This window comes from Acomys minous (assembly GCF_964271855.1).
Source record: "Acomys minous genome assembly, chromosome: 4".
Lineage (NCBI taxonomy): Eukaryota > Metazoa > Chordata > Mammalia > Rodentia > Muridae > Acomys > Acomys minous.
This window is the reverse complement of record NC_140486.1, coordinates 9,501,161-9,523,644: the sequence shown is the minus strand read 5'-3', so window position 1 is coordinate 9,523,644 and position 22,484 is coordinate 9,501,161. Positions and strand designations below refer to the sequence as shown.

Here is a 22,484-nt window from a genome sequence, read left to right as displayed (position 1 = left end):
AGTACAAGGGCACCTGCATTTATAAAAGTAACATTATAAAATTTAAATCACACATCAATCTCCAAACATTAATAGTGGGAGACTTTAACACCTCACTCTCACCAATGGAAAGTTCATTGAAACAAAATTTAAATAAAGAAATAATGAAACTAACAGAAGTCATGAATCAAATAGGCATAAGAGATGTCTACAGAACTTTTCATCCAACACAAAACAGTATACTTTCTTCTCAACACAACAAGATCCTTCTCCAAAATTGGCCATATAGTCAGTCACAAAGCAAACCTTAACTGATACAAGAAAATTGAATCAATCCATTGTTCTTTATCAGAACACCAAGGATTAAAGCTAGACCTCAACAACAACAGAAATTTTAAGAAAGTGTAAGCACTCATGAAAACTGAACAACTCCCTGCTCAATAACCACTGGGTCAAGGAAGAAATAAAGAAAGAAATGAAAGACTTCCTAAAATTCAAAGAAAATGAAAACACAGCATACTCAAACCTATGGAAAGTTCATACCAAAGTAATTGGAAAGGTCCCATACTAGCAACTTAACAGCTTACCTGAAAGATTTAGGGGGAAAAAAGCAAACATACTGAAGAGGAAGAAAGCAGGAACCAATGAAACTTAGGGATTAAATCAATAAATTAGAAACAAAGGCAACAATACAAAGAATTGATGAAAACAAGATAGACAAACCCCTAGCAAAACTAACTAAAAAGTAGAGACAATACCAAAACCAGCAATGAAAAGGGAGACATAACAAAAAACACTGTGGGAATCCAAAGAATCATTATGTCTTACTTCAAAAGCCTGTATTCCACAAAATTGGAAACTCTTCATAAATTTCACTTACCAAAATTAAATCAAGATCAGGTAAGCATTTTAAAAAGTCCTATAACCCCCAAAATAGAGAACCAGTCATCAAAAGTCTCCCAATTAAAAAAAAGTCCAGGGTAAAATGGTTTTAGAACAGAATTCTACCAGACATTCAAAGAAGAGCTAGTACCAACACTTCTCAAACTATTCCACAAAATAGAAACAAAAGGAACATTGCCAAACTCATCCTATGTGGCCATTGTCACCCTGTTACATAAAGCACATAAAGACTCAACAAAGAAAGTGAATTTCAGAACAATTTAACTCTTGAATATTAATGCAAGAATACTCAATAAAATATAAACCGAATTGAAGAATACCATCAAATACATCATCCAACATGATCAAGTAGCTTCATCCCAGGGATGTAGGGATGATTGGTTAACATATGATAAACCAGCAATGTAATATACCATACAAACAACCTGAAAGAAAAAAAAATCACATGATCATCTCATTAGATGCAGAAAAAGCCTTTGACGAAATCCAACACACCTTCATGATAAAAGCCATGGAGAGAACAGAGATACAAGCTCCATAGCTAAACATAATAAAGGCTATATACAGAAAGCCAATAGCCAACATCAAATTAAATGGAGAAAACTCAAAGCAATCTTACTAAAATCAGGAACACGGCTGCCCATTCTCTCCATATCTCTTCAATATAAAACTAGAAATTTAAGCTAGAACAATAAGACAACTAAAGAAGATCAAGAGGATACAGATTAGAAAGGAAGAAGTAAATATGGGAGGCCTGGTGGCACTCAAAGAAAGAATAAGCAGGCTAACAAGATGAGACTTGATAGCCTATGACCATATAGTGGGGGAGGAGGTCCCTCTTGGCCATAGACCTAGGGGAGGGGAATAGGGTGAAAGCAGGGGGGAGGGAGGAATGCGACAATAGAAGTGATGGGATAACAACTGAGTTGTAATCTGAGTAAGTTAATAAAATTAAAATTAAATTTTAAAAAAGGAAGAAGTCAAAGTATCACTATTCACAGATGATATGATAGTGTATAAAAGAGACTCCAAGAATTCCACCAGAGAACATCTTCATCAAAATGGATGGATATAAGATTAATTCACAAAAAATTAGTAGCCCTTCTGAATATAAGTGACAGTCTAGGCTGAGAAATAAATTAGGGAAACCACACCTTGCACAATAGCCACAAATAATATAAAGTATCTTGGTGTAACGCTAACCAAGCAAGTCAAAGACCTGTATGACAAGAACTTCAAGTCTTTGAAGAAAGAAATTGATATTAGAAGTTTGAAATGTCTCCCATGCTCATGGATTGGGAGGATTAGCATAGTAAAATGGCAATCTTACCAAAAACCAAACAATAAATTCAATGAAAGCCCCATGAAAATACCAACACAACTTTTTACAGACCTTGAAAATAAATTCTCAAGGTTGTATGAAAAAAAAAACAGAATAGCTAACATCATCATATACAATAATACAACTTCCAAGGGTATCTCCATCCCTGACTTCAAGCTATACTATAGAGCAATAAAAATAAAAACTGCATGGCACTGGCATAGAAACTTACTGGAGGATTCAATTCAAAGACCCAGAAATAAACCCACTTGATTTTTGACAAAGGAGCCAAAACCATACAATGGCAAAAAGGCAGCATCTTAAACAAATTGTCCTCATCTAACTGGATGTGTACATGGAGACAAATGTAAATAGAGCCATGTGTATCACCCTGCACAATACTCACTTCCAAGTGGATCAAATACCTCAACATAACATCAGACCACTAAACCTACTAGAAGAGAAAATGGGGAAGAGCCATGGACTGACTGGCTCAGAAGACAACTTCCTGAACAGAACACCAACAGCTTAGACCCTCAGATTAACAATAAATAAATGGGACCTCTTGAAACCGAAAAGCTTCTGTAAGGCAAAGGTCACTGTCAACAGAATAAAACACAGGCTATGGATTGGGAAAAGATCTTCATCAAGCCTACATCTGACAAAGGGTTAATATCCAGAATATATAAAGAACTGAAGAAATTAAACACCAACAAACAAAATAACCCAGTTTAAAAACAGGACACAGAGCTAAACAGGTAATTCTCCGCGGAGGAATATAGAATGGTGAGAAACACTTAAAGAAACATTGGACATTCTTAGTCACCAGGGAAATTCAAATCAAAATAATTCTGAGACTACACTAAGATGGCTAACATCAAAAGCTCAAGTTACAGCACATCCTGGTGAAGATGTGGGAGTGCGAACATGTACAACCACTTTGGAAATCAATCTGGCATGATCTCAGGAATCTGAGAGTAATTCTACCTCTAGACCCACTCATACCACTCCTGGGCGGGCATATACCCTAAAGATGCTGCACCATACAACACGGGCATTTGCTCAGCTATGTTCACAGCAACCTTATTCATAATAGCCAGAATCTGGAAACAACCTAGATATCCCTCAATCAAAGAATGTAAAAAGAAATTGTGGTACATTTACACAATGGAATACTACACAGCTATTAAAAACAAGGAAATCTTGAAATTTGCAGGCAAATGAATGGAGCTGGAAACAACCATCCTGAGTGAGGTAACCCAGACCCAGAAATATGAACATGGTATATATTCACTTATAAGTGGATTTTAGCCATAAAGTGCAGGACAAAACATACTACAGTGCACAGACCCAAAGACGAATAACAAGGAGGGTACAAGGGAGGATGCCTAAATCTCACTCAGAAGGGGAAATAAAACAGATAGAGGTAGTGGTTGAAGTGAAGAAACAAGGCAGGAGAGGGGGGTACAGAGAGAAATAAGGGTTGAGATCAGACCTGGGGAGAGTGGGGGCAGAAAGACAGAAGACCTCCAGAGAAAAGAGAAACTGTGGGTTGGGGCATCTCTGTCACTAGCTGGATACCTATGTCAGAATTGGCCTTTGGGAGGATGTGAAGTGGACTCTAGCTGCTGAGACTCCTAGTCACAGAGACCATAAAGAGTGAAGAGGACACCCTCTAACTAGACAAGACTCCTAATGGAGGGAGGAAAACACTAACTCACCCACAAAAACTTTTATCTAAAACTAACCCTGCCTACAAGACATGCAGGGATAACGACAGAAGAGACAGAAAAGAGATTGAGGGAATGTCCAACCAATGCCTGGTCCAACACAAGACCCACCCCATGGAAGAGAACCAACCCCTAACACTATTAAAGATAAGCTGCCGTTCTTGCAGCTGCCCTCTGCAGTTCAGAGTTGCCCTCTACCCAGCAGCAGTTTAAAACAGATGCTGAAGCTCAGGGCCTAACACTGGGTGAAGCATAGGAAGTGTAGTGGAAGATGGGGGAAGGTTAAAAGGACCTAAAGGTGACAAGAGTGCCTTAAGAAGGCTAACAGGGGCAACTATCAAAGGACCTGTGGAGTCTGAAGCAGCAACCAAGGAAAACACATAGACTAGACTTAGGTCCTGACATAGATATACCTGATGGGAAGTGAAGGCTTCATGTGTGCTCACTAGTAAAGGGAGAAGAGGCTGTCTGATATGTACTCTGCTGCTTGCTTTCTATCACTTCTGTCAGGACAGAGGAAAAGGACAAACTCAGTCCTGATGCAACTTAATGAGCTGGGGTGGGTGAGTAGGGGGCTCCCCTTTTCTGAGGAACAGGGGAGGAGGAATGGAGTATGCAGTGCGGGACTGAGAGGAGAGGAGAAAGTGGGCTATGACAAGGATGGAGGGCGAATAAACTGATTAATTAAAGAACTCATGACAAAAATAGTTAGCAAAAACGTCTATGAACCTAAAACCAGTGTGAAGGCTATCAAATCATATGTAATGAGAGGCTAAGATAGATAAACTCAAGAAAGGATGAAAGGAGGTCAAGCTAAGCTCTCTAAAGTTTTTATGAAATGTGAGGACCATCAGTATAAGAGGACAAATAAGACAGTGCTATCTTTTTGCTCTCTCTTGTCATATCACTTCCCTGCACTGAGCAATCCATAAGATCCTCCGACCTTAAAAATCACAGACTTTTAAGGGAAATTATCACCCATTGCATACTCATCTATTAACTCTATGACCACTCCTTTTCTTCTTCCTGTAGGATGACTATGGTAGAATTAAAAAATTGTAACCTTATATCTTGGTTCTTCTGAAAAGAAGACTTTTCTAAATATTTAGTAAGAGTAGCTATTTTACATCAAAATAGGAGCTCATCACTTAGGGGATTGTAAGTGATTAGGAGCTGTGTCAGGAACCAAGGTTAAAGGTGATTGTTGAAGAAAAGATACCCCTGCTCAGGAAGTCACAAGGGTGCTCCATAATATGAAACAATCTCAACCTGACATTAAAAATTATGAAGTGTATCCAAAAGAACATTTACAAATAAATATTAAAAGCTTTCAGGAGTCATGGTATGGTGGAGAAAACATATTTCATTTTTGCATAACATTTCATAAAAGTTTTGAAGGAATGAATAGAAACTTTTGGTGATTCTGGTCTATTTAAGTTTACCCAAGAGGCTAACAGTAAATTAAGAAAAAAATTTATAAAGAGTGTTATAGTCAAAAAAAGGGAAGAGGTTCTCATTACCAGATTATGGGGTTATTCAACTGTGTGGTCAGGAATTTTGCTTTCATAATCTAACAGTTGGTTTTTCCCATTGTGGGATTTGCATGTTAGTGGCAGGGAGCTGTCTCTAAGAGGTCACCATGATGAACCCCAAGACACGCTGCACAGTAAGCATCAGCTTAAGCAGAGTTGAATGAAAGTATTCTTGGAAGATTGTCTGGTTATTTTTGAGGAGTATCAAAGTATCCATGAACATATCAAGGGATTAGTTCATTCATTAAGTGTTATAGATAGTCTTGGTTGTCAACTGGACTAAATCTGGGATTAACTAAAACTCAAGTAGTTGGACTCACACTTTCTGATTGCATCACTTGAGGTATGAAGACCCTTCCTAAACCTGGGCCATAACTTCTGGTTTATATATATAAACCATTCCACAGGTCTGGAATAATAAAGAAGTGTATCAGTGACAAGAATGTAAGTGAAGACACCATTTATATCAGTTTGCAATGGTGCATGTAACAACACAGGGTCAGGTAGTCTAGAATATTAATAATGCATGATATATTCAATTATATTTTGGAGACAGGGACAGCAGGATTAATATGATGGAGTGCTTTGAAGGGTTAAGTTAAAGATGACTCCAGTGTTTTAACCATGAAAAGAAATCTGTGAGAATAAAAATTTCTCATATAAAAGCAAGTTTGGAAAGACATAAATGAGTTGGTTGAAGTTTCTGTTTGGTTTTTAATTTCCATATAATAAAATTAAAAGTCTTACATGAATATTCACTAAATTTTGGAAATTGCAAATATCTGGGAACTCAAAATCTTATGAAATACTGCACATGATTTTGGCTTTAGAACATTCCATAACTCTTTCCAGTCCCTCTCCATCAACCTGGGGAACAACATTCCTGATTTGTTCCCCCTTCTGTGTTCCTTTTATGTGTTTAAATGCACATAAATAGGATCTTACCCAAAATGGTGAGTAGATTATTGAAATAAGTTCAGCAACTATTATATGTGAAGATGCTATGTAGGCAACATTACTGAAGGCACTGCAAGGGGACATCAGAACACAGTAAAAAATAAGACACAAGTGAGGCGTAGATAAAGAGACCTGTTGAAGGTAAGTTCTGAGTCTGGTACTTGTGCGGACTGCTTTTGAATTAACATGGCCTTTGGGAAACTTTGAGAATATCAATTACTTTGCAGGAATCCATTTTAAGTAGAGCAAAACAACTGGACAAGACTTTCACCCACAGATCTATAAAGAAATCAGAGAGACTGAGTCAAGTCTGGCACAAAATGTTAGCATGCTAACAAAAACTATGTGGTGTAATGATTTCGCAAGATTATGTTTTAGCATTGACTTGATTTCAGAGTAGTGGTGGTTAACCAAAACCATGGTGAGTGACAAAGTTTGGAAGCATTTTGAGATGGAATAATAATTGTGTTTCTAATAACTCACCTTGGGTGCAACCATGGCTTACAGATTCAGGAGAAAATCTACTTACGGACTGTCGCTTGTGGATGGTCTGTCTGCCTGCTGTGATCCCTCTCCCTGGAGCTCTGAAAACAAGCCAGAAGAAAGGTCTGTTTTGGTTTTCTTGTTCCCAGTGGACATTGGAGTGTGGGTACTAATTACGGAGATGAAGTCATGAACTCTTACTAATGAAAATCTACAACTGCATACAAAATGTATCTAAGAATATCTTCTCAAGCACAGAGCCTTCAGTGGGGACTTGAAAATTCTTCACGCCAAAGTGTTCCCTTCACATATCAGTTTTACTTTACAGTGCTTTCCATACACACTGTACAGTATGGAGGCCTTCGGGATTCCAAGCATCTTCAATTCTCATCAATTGAGGAATTGGTTTCTTCTCTCAGAGGATATGAGCTTGTGGAAGCAATATGCACGAGAAAAGTGGTAGTGGTGGTACTAATGTATGGAAGAAGAAAAAGTCTTAAAACTCAAGGGCAACTGTAAGGAAGATCTCAGAGAAATACCATCAACTGTGGCATGTCTCCAAGAGCTAGCTATATATCACCATCTTTGGAGCTTCTTAGGAAGCCATTCCCTTGTTTCTCTGCTCCTTCCTGCTCCCTTTCCTCCTCCTCCTCTTCTTCCTCCTCTTCCTCCTCCTCCTCTTCCTCCTCTTCTTCCTCCTCCTATTTTCCCTTCTCCTCCTGCTCCCTACCTTTTTCTCCTCTCCCTAATGTGTTATAGACTGTACCTCTTAAGCCACTATCTGAACCACTTATGCAGACTCCTCCATCATAAACCATCCCGTCTCTCTTGTTTGCCCTTTCTGTGTCCTCTTGGCTTGCCTTCTTTCTGCTTCATTTAGAAATGTTGACAAGGCATTGTTATCTGCTGACTGCTCTGGTTTTTAAGTTTAGTTATTAAATCGTTCTTTTGTTGTTATTGTTGTTTTCTACAGCACCAGGTCTTAATAGCCACTGAACTGTAAATAATGGAAAAGGCAAACAAATATAGAGAAGATGTTAAGTAGTATTTTGTGAATAATGACACTCAAGGTTGGCAGAGGAAGGTGCATTTTACTAACCTGTATTGCAGAATAGTTACAGTCTTTGAAGCTGGAATTCCATTAGTTTCAGATGGGGGAATTAGGGAGTTTATGTGTCTGCTATTTTTAGGAGAGAAACGTGAGCAGCACTAATAGCACGGGCTTGCTGCATATTGGAGGTATTCACCACGCAGAGCAGAGAGGAGTGTGTGAGTGAAGAATGAGGTCCTAAAAGAGGGCAAAGTGTGTATTTGTAGTGTGAGGGTACTGAGCTCTGTGGGAAGGTGCTGGCCACCGAGTTCATAACGACAGTGATGACGGTGTAGTTCCTCCTTTCTGACTCACTTCCCCATCCATACTGTGGTTATAGAAAAGCAAGTGATTATACAGAGTAAAATACATCTCAGTCGGATGTTTAAGGGTCCTTCATGTACACAGACTTTCCCACCCAGGCTTTATTTTTATGTGATGATCTCCTCTGAAATTCCTAAAGCCATATGCCTTCCTGGAAGTGATTCTGACCAGTGTGAGGTAGGTTAGGAGGAAGAGGCTGTGTCCAAATATGGGGGAGTCACTAATAGTTTTTCATTAGTTACAGAGAGCAGTCTACTTCCTGCAACCTGTCACGGGGCAGATGACCATGTGCTGAGCTGTACCACATAGTCTTGTTAAACTTGAATTGCTCCAAGGCTGGAATTGGGTAAGCCTAGCTATGATTTCCAGGTGCAGGAAAACAGTGAGACATCCCTAAAGTATTTACATTACATTATTGTCACTATGGTAACTGGAACTAACCACAGATCTGTTTTGTCTATTTTATTTTGCAGAAAGGAACATCTGGAAGCCCCAGGATTGTGTAGCATTTCCTTGGTGATGCATCCAGGTGTCCAGAATGCTTACAGTAAGAGACAAAGCCATACTAATTCTCACCTCAGCAAGTCAAGATCCTTTAAAATTTCTGTTTGAGCAGGGACATTTTACAGTCTGGCTAATTAAAGCAACATTACCTTAAAGCACAGGTTCTGGCCCTGTGAGTCATGACCCCTTTGGGGAGTTGAATGACCCTTTCACAGGGTTGCATATCAGATATCCTGCATATCAAATATTTACATTATACATATTTATACATAAATAAAAGTAGCAAAATTACACTTGTGACACAGCAACGAAAATAATTTTATGATTTGGGGTCACCCCAACATGAGGAACTATATTAAAGGGTCATAGCATTAGGAAGGTTTTTAGTGTGTGCTGTCTCAAAACCATCTTGAGTGTTCTATGTGCAGCCCCTCTCTTAACCATCACATGCGTTACATCAAATAGACAGTGAGGCATCCCTTTGCATGGGAAGGAAGCTGCACTCTCTAGGGTTGTGCAACTTCTCCACTGTGAACGGTGTGTGATAACCAAAACAAGATGAAACCTGTGATTCTAGCCTAAAAGGCCACATGATTAACAATAAAGATGTCTTTAATCAATCAGACACCTAACCTCAACATTCTTTTTCAAATGTTTTTGGATCCAGAACAACAAGTTAAAAAAAAAACTCTACAAAACTGCATGCTAATCTGTATGCTTTGAACATTTTTGTGCAGTTTTAGCTAGCTATAATTCAATTCATCAATCATAATCTTTCCTGGGGGAAAGAGGAAGGGGTTGTTGGTGTGGGAAATCGCTCATTTAACATTAATTTGTGTAAAAAGATTCAATTTAAAATGTCTAGAAAATTGGATTAAACTGAGAGGGGCTGTAAGAGTCTATCAGTTGAGGTCATCATGACAGCCGTAAAGAAAGCAGTTAGAAGACTGATAGTATATTAGCTGGCAAGCCAACCAGTTCACCATTAAAATTCCAGGGAAGGCTGCCTTCTCAGGCTTCTCAATGTGATAATTAAATATAATGTGTAGTTTTTCTACTACCTATTACACTGATGGCAGCCACTATAAGAGAAAGGTACAGGGTGTTTAATGCTGTATAACACAGCGGACCTTTAGTAAGGGCACGATTGTGCACATACATTAGTCTTTCCAATTTTCCCTCTTTTTGATAGTCAGGTACTAGCCCTTAGCTGTAATCTTATCTCCAATACATTTATTGGATGTTATAGCAGATACATGACCAACAGTTATGTCTGATTTTTCTATTTCCTAATATTGATATAGCATCCAGCAATTGATTTCTCAGGAGCATTATCAATAAGGTTATTTTACTTAATTGTTTAAAAAAATGTGCATTTATTTTTATCTCAACCAAACACACAGACATACTCATTGAAGCTGTAGTTGCCAATGGCCCCTGGCTTAGCTTCATCCATTGGTTTGACATAGGGTCCAGATCTTGTGTTGTTCTTTTCCACTCAATGGCTCACTACTGAGCATGTGGAAGTAATCACATCTGTCTTGCTTCGGGCTTTAGCTTGATGTTTCTAAGGAGTGATGCTTCCCTGATTAATACCAAAAGCCTCTTTTGGGTAAGCGACTGATGGGTTTTGAGGCCAATACAAAGGAATATAATTAAGGAAGGCCATTCTTTTCCAGGAGGCAAAGATTTTATCCTAGAAGTAAAACTTAATGATGAAATGACATACATTGATTCCCAAATTTTACACAGCACTAGGGAATATGGAACTATTTTATAGTGCATATAATTGTATTCATGAAGTTATCTTTTTTTAATAACAAACATAGGAAATTATTCCCCACATTTTATAAATACATCATTATTCAAGTTATATACGAATACAAATTTATTAAAATGATCATAAAAATAATTTACTTAACTGAAAAAGAGAGACAAATCATAGTCACTAATTGTATAAAAAAGGAAAGATCAATAACATTTCTCTTTTTGTTGATATTTTTTCAAGACAGAGTTTCTATGTGTAGCTTTGGCTGTCCTAGACGTCCTTTGCAGACCAGACAGGTCTGGAACTCAGAGATCCATCTGCCTCTGCCTCCTCCAGTGCTGGGATCAATAACACATTTCCTACCAAATTTTCAAAGTTTAATAATGATGATAAGTGTAAAATATATCATACTATTGAAACAGTATATATCATGAATATTTAGCAGCGCAACTCATTTTGAGAGAAATAAGTATATTCATAATCTGGGTCGAACAGCTGTGTCCAGGATTTACAAAAGCAGGTAAGTGGGATTGAGACGGTAACAATTTATGAAAGCAGACACTCACCAGCAGAGACCTCCGCCAGAAGTGGATGGTGGCGGGGCGTGGGGGGGAAATCTGAGCAGTAATTGGAGAACGACTGCAGCTTAGGATGGACAGGTCAAGCTTAAACCCCAGGGCCATACAGCCAAAGTGGCCTTTGTGTAATCTTTTAACTTTCAGGAGCTCTAACTTTCATGTCCTTGATGACAGCTGGAGGGTGTACTCTCCAGTTTCTGCAGGAGGAGTGGGGGAAGAATCCATTTTTAGAAACACCAGAACATCTCATTATTGTTGAGGATGTCCTCAACAGAAAGGCGAATTTCCAGAGTTAAAGCAGTGTTTGTCTTGTTTTTTTTCTGAATGCCATCAACTTGGGAAGATGGAAATGTTGATTCTATGCAGTTTCACCTAAGGGAAGAGAGAGAAACACAAGAAACACATGTGAAGCTCTGAGTCCTAAGATATGGTCTTACTAAGGATTTGAAATTTAACCCTAAGACTATAGGACACGCCCTGCCCATCCACAGCTCGCTGGAACACTCCTGTTTACACAGTGTGGTATATTAACTATTACAAACAAATTTCAAGTCACAGTAAAAAGCCCTAAACAAAACCCAATTCACATTAAAATTTTTTGACAGAGAAATCATAGGGACAGCAGTCAGATAAGATAGTGGTGTCGTCCCTGGATAGAAAGGTCCACTGGAGACTCCAGCCAACTGCCTCAGTTTCTCCAGTGGATGTTTGTAAGCTCTCCAGTAGACAATGCTACATTTGGTTCTTTTATATGGTCTGTCAGTCAGGCTATTCCAGCTGTCTCCAATGGATGTTGTAATGTATATGTGTATGTATACACACACACACACACACACACACACACACACACACACACTGAAGCCAATTACACTAAGGAGCTGTAGAGATGGCGTAGCGGTTAAGAAAACTTTGTGCTTTTGCAAAGAACTAGTTTTGTTCACAATATCCATGTCAGGAGGCGTGCACCTGCATCTCAATCTAGCTTCAGGGGATGCAGTGTCCTCTCTGGCCTTCACTGGTACCCACACACAAGTATTCATAGATGCAGAGAAACACACATACACATAAATATTTGTTTAAATCTTGAAAAAAAAACTCTACATCCAATTTGATGATTCTTTGCTACATCTATTGCTTCTCTCTCTATTCCCTTCCTGCTATTTGCTCCTTGTTCTTTTAGTTTTGCTTGCTACATGCTCAATAAAATCACTATTTCAAACTTTAAAAAATAGATAGTGGTGTAGCAGTTATAATACCGAGAGTTTAGCATCCTGTGAATAAGATATTAGTGATTATATCAGGGAGGGCAACATGAGAGAGCAAATGGGCAATGTACACACAAAAGAAATGTTAAGAATTAAAAAGCATTGTTAAGGAAAAAGAACACTGTAATACAAATAATGTCTTTGATAGGCTTATTAATATGATGTGCGTGGCTGAAAAGAGAATCTCTGATTTTGGTAATGTATCAATAGAAAATTCCAAAACAGAGCAGCAAAGTAAATAGAAGGCTGAAGAAAAAACAGCATGGAATTAGGGGGTTAACTATCAAAAATTAAACTAACTGCACATAATGAAATAACAATGGAGAATAAAGGGATAGACTATCTATTTGAAAGAATAATGACTGTGTGTTGAATGATTGGACCTCCATTCATGTGCAGAAGCCTTAGCCAATCCTATTCATGAACGTGAAGCTTAAATTAATAGGATTAGGGCCTTCGACCTGTTTTCCTCCATGTGTGGACAGCATGAAAAGTAGCAGTCTCTAAAAGGGCCTCTCTAACAACTCAAGCATTCTAGTGCCCTGAGATCATATCCATAACTTCTACCTGTAGAAATCATCTGCTTTCTGCACTCAGGTAACCAGTATATGATACACTGTTGTGCCAGTCTAAACTGACAAGCAGACACCAAACCAGTTGCAAAAATCTTTCAGACTATCAAATAGAATAATGTAAAAATTACTCCTGCACTTAGGCATATTTTACTTGAGCAATAAAGCATCAAAAATAAGCCTTGAGAGATGTCAAGGACAGAGGTCAAATTACTCATTGAGAAACAGAGGATTGAAGGTCATCAAACTCCTCCTGGGAAACCATACAAGGAAAAGGGGTTGAATCAAGGACTTAAAATGTTGACTGCTAACAATAAGAAGACTTAAAAGTCAGTCCTATAGAAACCACTCCTCAAATATGAAAGGTAAATGAAAACGGAAGGAATAGTGCATTAATTGATCTGATTTACAAGAATGTTAAGAGAAAGAACTGTGTGAGAAGGAACATTACACAGGTCAAAGCACCGAACTGCACAAAGTAAGGAGAATAGCAGAGAAAGAAAGCATAAGTGAGAGTGATACCTACACTTTTAATAGTCTTGGTTTACCTAATAGCTAATTTTATTCAAAATAATATTAGCAACAATGTCTTTGAGTATGTATTGTGAAGTTAAAGTAAAATGAATTAAAGCAATGATACAATTGCTGGAAGAAAAAATACAACTGGTTTGGTGTTATCAGATACATGCACAGGGTGTGAACTGGTGCGGTACTGTCTGAGAGTGGAGTTTGGTTAGATGAAAATATATATTGCTAAAAATGACCAGATATAATTTTGGAAAAGAAAGCCTATAACTGATATGCTAAGAAAAGATAAAATACAATCATATAAAATGTTCAATTAAATTTCACAAATGACAGAAGAAGCCTGGGAGAAAAATAATAGGGATCATAATAAGGAACAAGAAATAAAATGGTGATGTAGTTGGTAGCCACGTGACAATACAGTAATTGCCTTAAATGCTAATGTCATAAAATTTCAAGTAAAAGACATAGGTTTTCAGAATATATATAATAAGAAATTTAAATATATTTTATCTGTAACTTGTGTAGTTTTGCTACAATGCCATATGTATATATATACATATGCATAAGTATATACTATATATATATATGGATAAGTATATGCTATATGCACATAGGCAGAGAATGATATACTATACTAATACAATTCCAGGTTGACATAGAACGTGGGCCAAGATGAATAACAGCTGTGGTCATAAAATACACAACAATAGACTAAAAAGACATAATCCATGCAATATTTGAGCTCAGAAAATAATGACGTTATTTGTGAAATAAAAAAAGACAGGAAAAAAAGAACCTCAGAATTTTTGCCAAGTAAACAACACAATTTTAAATAACAAACCAAAGATGAAATATTCAGAAAAATAAAAAGTGAATATAAAAAGACAACTTATTAAAATTTGTTATAGACAATGAAAACAGTACTTATAGGAAAATTTATACCACAAATGTGCTCCTTACACAAAATCTAAAGTCAATAATCTGTGCTTCTATCTATGGAAAGGAGGAAAATAATGGCATTAATTATAAAGTTATGTGAATAAAAACTAATAAAATTGCAGCAGAAATAAATGAAAATGGAGATCAAATATTATCAGGGAAAACATTAAACAATATCAAATTCTTTTTTTTTTTTTTTGAGACAGAGTTTCTCCGTGTAGCTTTGGCTGTCCTGGACTCACTTTGTAGACCAGGCTGGCCTCGAACTCACAGTGATCCGCCTACCTCTGCCTCCTGAGTACTGGGATTAAAAGTGTGCGCCAACACATCCAGCCCAACATCAGATTCTTTTAACCAATAAAACTAATAATCCTCTAGCTAGAAGAATGGTGAGCAGATCAGTAATTTATACTAGAAATTAAAGAGTAGACATTTAGGTGGATTTCATAGACATTTAATTAACAACAAATAGTAATAAATATTATGACTATTGACTATCTCCATAACTCATGAATTAGATAAAAAGGACAAATTCTTCAAAAGACACTATCAATTCTCACAAAGAATTAATTGGGCTCAGAGAGATCCACTGTGGAATTCTACCAAAATTTTCAGAATAAATATGCAGCTATTGTTTATAATCTTTTCTATAAAGTAAAAACAAAGGGACCTTCCCTAAATTATCAAAAAGGAACAATACCCTACTATCACTAGCAGAATAATATGTTGCAAAAATAAAAATAAAATGCCAATAACTCTCATAAACCCAACTGCAAAACACCTCAAATAATATCAAATCAAATTCAACAATGTATAACACAAATTATGTACTGTAACTGGATAGAATTAATTTCACTTATTGACTATTGGCACAACATTTAAAATTGATTTATGTAATTCATCACTCCAATAAAGATAACTAACATAATTATATGAATCATTGAAGAAAAAACATAATACTCATGCATAATAAAAACTCAGCACTGCTTTACCACAGTATACCAAAAGCCCTAGACTCACGTGTGCACAGGTGCCCACACAACCTATGCACACACATGCATACACATGCACACATACACACAGTGGAAAGGTATAAAGCATATTCATAATGTGACAATAAGCTCCAGGTTCAATTCTTAGCATCAACAAAATATAAAAAGCAAAATTTCTCACAGAAAATAGAAGGTAGAATTCAACAGTGGACTTATCTGAGCCCAGTTAATTTTTTTAGAGGATAATTAATTATGTATTCAAATTATTTAATAGAGATTACTCTACTTGAATCTCTATTTCTTTGTGAGAATTGACAGTATCTTTTTATGTTCAAGCACAGATGAAGGATGTCACTAAGGGGTCAGCCTGCAGTCAGGGCCACCACAATGTGCTAGTGTAAGATGGTCAGATGGGAGAGAAAAAGAAATGAGCAGCTTGAGCATTATAAAGAAATATGCAACTGGAGACCTGAGAGTGGGGAGTAGCTTCATGCTGTAACTGGCAAGCCCTGCCACCTGAGGTCATGGTGAAGTCCCAGTCTGAGCTGCTGCTGAGGGCCATGTCTGAGTCTATTACCACACAGAGGCAGAGGTTGGGGTTGATGTCCCTATTACCACTAATGAACATGGGGATGTCTCTGGTCAGGGTAGGCATCAGGGACCATGTGGATGTCCAAGGGCTGTACATAACTGGTCCTGCCCCTCACTGGATGCAGGACTCTTAAGAGTTTGTCTCAACTTTCACCAGCTGCAGCCCTCCAGAGAGCAGACCCTGCACCTCTCTCAGGCATCGCAATGGGGCTGACCCTAGTGGCAGGGGCACACGTGAGCCAGCCCCAAGTGTGAGAGAGGGAGAGCTGGTCCTGCCACCCCTCAGATGTAACATGTCCCCCTCACCCAGGAGAGCTGACCCCAGCATCATGAAAGTGGGTGAGGTGTCCTTGCCCCACACCACCTGTAGCACTATGGAGAGGGGGCCCTGCACCTCACCTTGGCAGCACAGTATGGCTGGCCTTGGTTGAAGGGGCTTGTGTGAGCCAGCTCTGAGGGTGAAAGCAAGGTAAAGCGGGCCCCACCACTCATCTGTTGTGGTATGGGTGCATGGGTTTGCCCTCCCCATCCCCCTTCACCACCTGCAGGAATCTGGAAAACTAGCCCTGGGGCCATGAGGGCAGATAAACAGGTTCTGCCCCTCACTGGCAGTACTTTTCCAGCACAATAGATCTGGCCCTGGTGGAGGGGGTATAGGTGAGCCATCCTGAAAGTGTGAGAGCTGGAGAGCTGGAGAGCTGGAGAGCTGGCCCAGTCCCTCCCAGGCTGCAGCACTTGGGAGAGTGGGCCCTCACCTTGACTGAGCGGCACAGTGGAGCTGACTCTGGAGGCATGGATTCTGGTGATCCTGCCCCAAGGGCATGAGATCAGGAGAGCTGGCCCTGCTTCCTGCTGATGGCAGGATTGGGTGGCTGAATGCGGAACAGTGATGAAGAATTCATCCTCATAGGGTATCAAGTCTCTTCTTGGTAACCTGAGGAAATCCCCCTCAGGAACAGTCATAGGGGAGGGGAATAAGGGGAAAATGGGAGGGAGGGAAGAAGGGGAGGATACAAGGGATGGGATAACCATTGAGATGTAACAAGAATAAATTAATAAAGAATTTAAAAAAATAAATAAAATGAACAAAAAATAAAAATAAATTTCTATGTCTACAGAAAAAAAAAAAAAAAAAGAACTCATCCTGAAGGCTGCTTAGCTCAGCTACCACCGAGGCCCAGATCCAGGGCTCTGAAGTAGCCCACACCAAAATCTATGTCATCTGCAAATGTTGGGGTGTGTGAAAAGTCCAGTCCTATTATTCCAAAGCAGCAGGATCTCTACAACACAAGGCAACAACAGGATAACCTGGAGGAGTCCTAATAAGGATCCAATATTGATGGTGGCACAGAAGCCAGAGATCTCAAACCAACCTATGACTCATTGCAATGAACACTTGCAAGTGAAGATGTGTGGACAGAGGGACATACTGCGGGACACACTGTGACATACTGCAGCTTCCATGATAAAATGTTTTCTATGCTTTGGTTTGTTGTTGTTGTTGTTGTTGGTGGTGGTGGTGGTCTGTGTGTGTGTGTGTGTGTGTGTGTGTGTGTGTGTGTGTGTGTGCGTGTGTGCGCGCGCGCGTGTGTGTGTGTGTGTGTGTGTGTGTGTGTGTGTGTGTGTGTTATCTGGGGGAAGTTTGCAAAGGCAAAGGGAAAATATGAGGGGACAAGAGGATGAGCAGGACTAGGGTGCAAGATGTGAAACTCACAAAGATTCAATAAAATGTTTCTTAAAAACCCCAACTTTATCCTCTCCTGAACACTCTACATGCTTCCACAGGAAGAAGAAAGGTTGTTTGAGCATAAAAAGATTCAAATAACACACTACTTCAGATGCAGAAGCCCAGGAACAGCAATATAGAAATATAGACAGCAGGAACAGCAATATAGAAAGTCAATTAACATTAGAATGGCAGGAAGCATTGTCCCAAGAAATCTCTGAGTAACAAGCCCCAGTGAGAATGACCTGGAAGATCTTCCAGACAAAGAAGTAAAAAAGTACATGAACATACTAAAAAATAAGTAAAATAACAAAACAAAACACAACACACACACACACACACACACACACACACACACACACACACACCCCAAAGCAAAACAGAGTTCTTTATTACTGGGAAACAACCTGGATATTTCACAAGAGCAAACATTATTTCACAACATATGTAAACTGCTGTTATCTATAAAATAAGGTAGATAATGCAGAAAATAAATGAACAAGAAAAGTAGCACACAAAAGTGAGGTAAGCAAGGGGTAAATAAAAGTCATAGTACTGTAACTCATTGGTCAGCAGAAAAATTAAAATTAAAATTAAGGTTACATGCATATTGCTATATTCACTTTGAAAAACAATGTTGGTATATTCTGCTGAATTTTAGCATACAAGCTTGTTTTGATTCTGGCAGCTGTTATTTGGTAACACACTTAAGCACACAGGCAACACGATGGTGTGCACAGGATATGCAGACATACCGAAAACAAAATGATTCATAGAGGCACTGTGCTCATATTATCAGATTTGAGCTATTTCCTATGTTTGTCAAGATTGCAAGGGATAACAGAAAGTTGATCTAACATAGTTGATCCTTGAACAGAATTATAAATGAGAAGATACCACTACTTGCAAAAAAAGAAAAAAAAGAAAAAAAAAGAAAAAAAGAAAAAACCCAAAAGACAAAAAGAAAAACAAAAACCCAAAAAAACCTTGAATCTCTTATTTATTGAAAACCTGAAAATTAGAAAAAATAGATCTGTACTCTTTTCATTTTCATTAATTTATTTAATGAAATATACAGCCTGATCTCAGCCCTGCCTCCAAGTCCCTCCCCCTCCTCCCCCTCCCCTTCTCCTCATAGAAGGAGATGCCCCCATCAGTACCAACACACCAGGGAACATCTGCAGCAGGACTAAGCACTTCCTCTTCCACTGAGGCCACAGAAGGGAGCCTGGTTGTGGGAAAGAGATCAAAGGAAGTAACAGAACCCGAGACAACACTCCCCTCCCCACCCCCACTCCAATCGTTAGAGAACCCACATAGAGAACAAGCTGCACATCTACTACATATATGTAGGGGCCTGGTTCCAGCCCATGCATGCTCTTTGGTTGGTGGTTCAGTCTCTGTGAACACCCATGGGCCCCCCCCCCCTTTTTTTTTAACTCTGTAGGTCTTCTTGTGGTGGCCCTGCATCTGTTTCCATCAGCGGCTGGATGAAGCCTCTGAGAAGGCAGTTATGTTGGGCTTCTGTCAGCCACTAGAGCAACGTATCATTCATAGTGTCAGGGTTGGCCCTCTCCTATGGAGTGGGTCTCATGTTGTGCCAGTCATTTCCTCAATCTCTGCTCCATCTTTTTCCCTTCACTTCTTGTAGACATGACAAGTTTTGGATCAAAGGTTTTGTGAGTGGGTTTCTGTCCCCCTCCCTCCATTGAAAGTGCCACCTGGCTACAGTAGCTGGCTACTTCAGGATCCTTATTTTCCACTGCTAGAAGTCTCAGTTAGACTCCCAAGAGCCCTCCCCTGCCCCAGAGATGGCCCCCACAGATTTTCATTTTCTCTCCCAGTACTCTTTCCCACCCCCACTCTCCCCACATTTGATCCCCACCCTTGGTCCTCTCCCCAGCCCCTCTGCCACGCAGATCGCTCCCTCCATCTACTTCAGAAGTCGATTTTATTTTCCCTTCGTAGTGAGATTTATGCATCCTCCCTTGGGCCCTCTTTGCTACTTAGCTTCTTTGGGTCTGTGGATTACAGCATGACTACTGTAGCATGGCTTATTATTCCATGTGTGTCTTTCTGGGTCTGGGTTACCCACTCAGGTTGACCAGCTATAATCCCATCCATTCTCCTGCAAAGCTCAAGATTTCCTTGTTTTTTAATAGTTGAGTAATATTCCATTGTGTAAGTGTGCCACATTTTCTTTGTCTATTCTTTGGCTGAGGGACTCTAGAGAGTATTCCCAGTTTCTGGCTATTATGAATAAGGCTACTATAAGCAAGTGTCCTTGTGGTGTAATGGAATACTTTCTGGGTATATGCCCAGGAGTGGTATAGCTGAGTCTTGAGGTAGAACTAGTCCCAATTTTCTGAGAAACTGCCAGATTAATTTCCAAAGGGGTTTACTAGTTTGCAATAGAGGAGTATTCCTCGTGCTCCTCATCCATGCCAGCATGTGATGTCACTTGAGGTTTTGGGTTTTTTTCCTTTTTTTAAATTAATTTATTCTTGTTACATCTCAATGGTTATCCCATCCCTTGTATCCTCCCATTCTTCCCTCCCTGCCATTTTCCCCTTATTCCCCTCCCCTATGACTGTTCCTGAGGGGGATTACCTCCCCCTGTATATGCTCATAGGGTATCAAGTCTCTTCTCGGAAACCTGCTGTTCTTCCTCTGAGTGCCACCAGGTCTCCCCCTCCAGGGGACATGGTCAAATGTGAGGCACCAGAGTACATGAGAAAGTCATATCCCACTCTCCACTCAATTGTGGAGACTGTTCTGACCATTGGCTAGATCTGGGTAGGGGTTTAAAGTTTACCACCTGAATTGTCCTTGGATGGTGCCTTAGTTTGAGCAGGACTCCTGGGCCCAAATCTGCCTACCATAATGTTCTACTTGTAGGTTTCTAGGACCCTCTGGATCCTTCTACTTTGCTATTCTCCCATGCTTCTCTCATCCAGAGTCTCAATGGGATGTCCTCCCCTCTGTCCCAGTTTCCTGGTGAGTGAAGGCTTTCATGGGATATGCCCCTTGCACTAGTATGCAGATATAAGTGAGTATGTACCATTTGAGTCTTTCTGCTTCTGGGTTAACTCACTCATTATGATCATTTCTAGCTCAATCCATTTGTCCACAAATTTCGTGAATTCCTTGTTTTTAATAGCTGAGTAGTATTCCATAGTGTATATGTACCACAGTTTCTTTATCCATTCTTCTACTGAGGGACACTTAGGCTGTTTCCATGATCTGGCTATTTTGAATAAGGCTGCTATGAACATGGTTGAGCAAATTTTCTTGTTGTGTGCTGGAGCATCTTCTAGGTATATTCCAAGGAGTGGAATAGCTGGGTCTTGAGGAAGCCCTATTCCCAGTTTTCTGAGATAGCACCAGATAGATTTCCAAAGTGGCTGTACTAGTTTGCATTCCCACCAGCAATGAAGGAGTGTTCCTCTCTCCCCACATCCTCGCCAGCATGTGGTGTCGCTTGAATTTCACTTGAGGTTTTGATATTAGCCATTCTGAATGTAAGATGGAATCTCAGAGTCATTTTAATTTTCATTTCCCTGATGACTAAGGATGTTGAAATTTTCTTTAAGTGCTTCTCTGTCACTAGAGAGTTCAATATTAAGAAATCTCTGTCTAGCTCTGTACTGCATTTTTAAATTGGGTTATTTGGTTTGTTGGTGTTTAATTTCTATTCTCGGGTGATATACTATTATACATAAGCAACCCCCAAAATTTTACCAGAGAACTCCTGCAGCTGAAAAACACCTTCAGCAAAGTGGCTGGATACAAAATTAACTCAAAAAAAAAAAAAAAGCAAAAACAAAATAAAACAAACAAACAAAAAAGTAGCCCTCCTTTACACAAGCAATAAATGGGCAGAGAAAGAAATTAGGGAAACACCACCCTCCACTTTAGCTGCAAATAATATAGAACATCTCAGTGTAACTCTAACCAAGTAATTGAAAGACCTATATGACAAGAACTTCAAGTCTCTAAAGAAAGAAACTGAAGAAGATATGGGAAGATGGAAAGATCTCCCATGCTCATGAATCAGTAGGATTAACATAGTAAAATTGGCCATCTTACCAAAACAATCTACAGATTCAATGCAATTATCATCAAAATTCCAACACAATTCTTCACAGACCTTGAAAGATCAATTCTCAACTTCACATGGAAAAATAAAAAACCCAAGATAGCTAAAACAATCCTGTGCAATAAAAGAACTTCTAGAATTGTCACTATCCCTGATTTCAATCTGCATAAAAATCATATAGCATTGGCATGAAAACAGAGAGGTTGATCTATGAAATCAAACTGAAGTCCCAGAAATAAACCTACACACCTACAGATATTTGGACACTTGATTTTTGACAAAGAAATCAAAACCACACAATGGAAAAAGCTTCAACAAATGGTGCTGGTCTAACTGGATGTTTGCATGTATAAGAATGCAAAGAGATTCATATTTATCACCATGTACAAAATTCAAGTCCAAGTGGATCAAAGACCTCAACATAAAACTGGATACACTAAATCTATTAGAGGAGAAAGTGGGTAACAGCCTTGATTGATACAAGCCAACTTTCTGAACAGAAAACCAACCGTTCAAGCACTAGGGTAAACAATCAATAACAATCAATAAATGGGACCTCATGAAACTGAAAAGCTTCTGTAAGGAAAAGGACAGCACCAATAG

At 39.1% G+C, this 22,484-nt stretch overlaps 1 long non-coding RNA gene across 1 annotated transcript in view; it reads left to right on the top strand.

Annotated features, from left to right (window-relative positions):
* The window catches only part of LOC311595834, a 44,618-nt gene extending 27,146 nt beyond the window's left edge, over nucleotides 1–17,472 (top strand). The window contains exons 2-3 of the long non-coding RNA XR_014778592.1: nucleotides 8,793–8,866; nucleotides 17,175–17,472. This is a non-coding gene — a long non-coding RNA (uncharacterized lncRNA). The remainder of the gene's footprint in view (nucleotides 1–8,792; nucleotides 8,867–17,174) is intronic.
* Nucleotides 17,473–22,484: the final 5,012 nt, after the last annotated feature.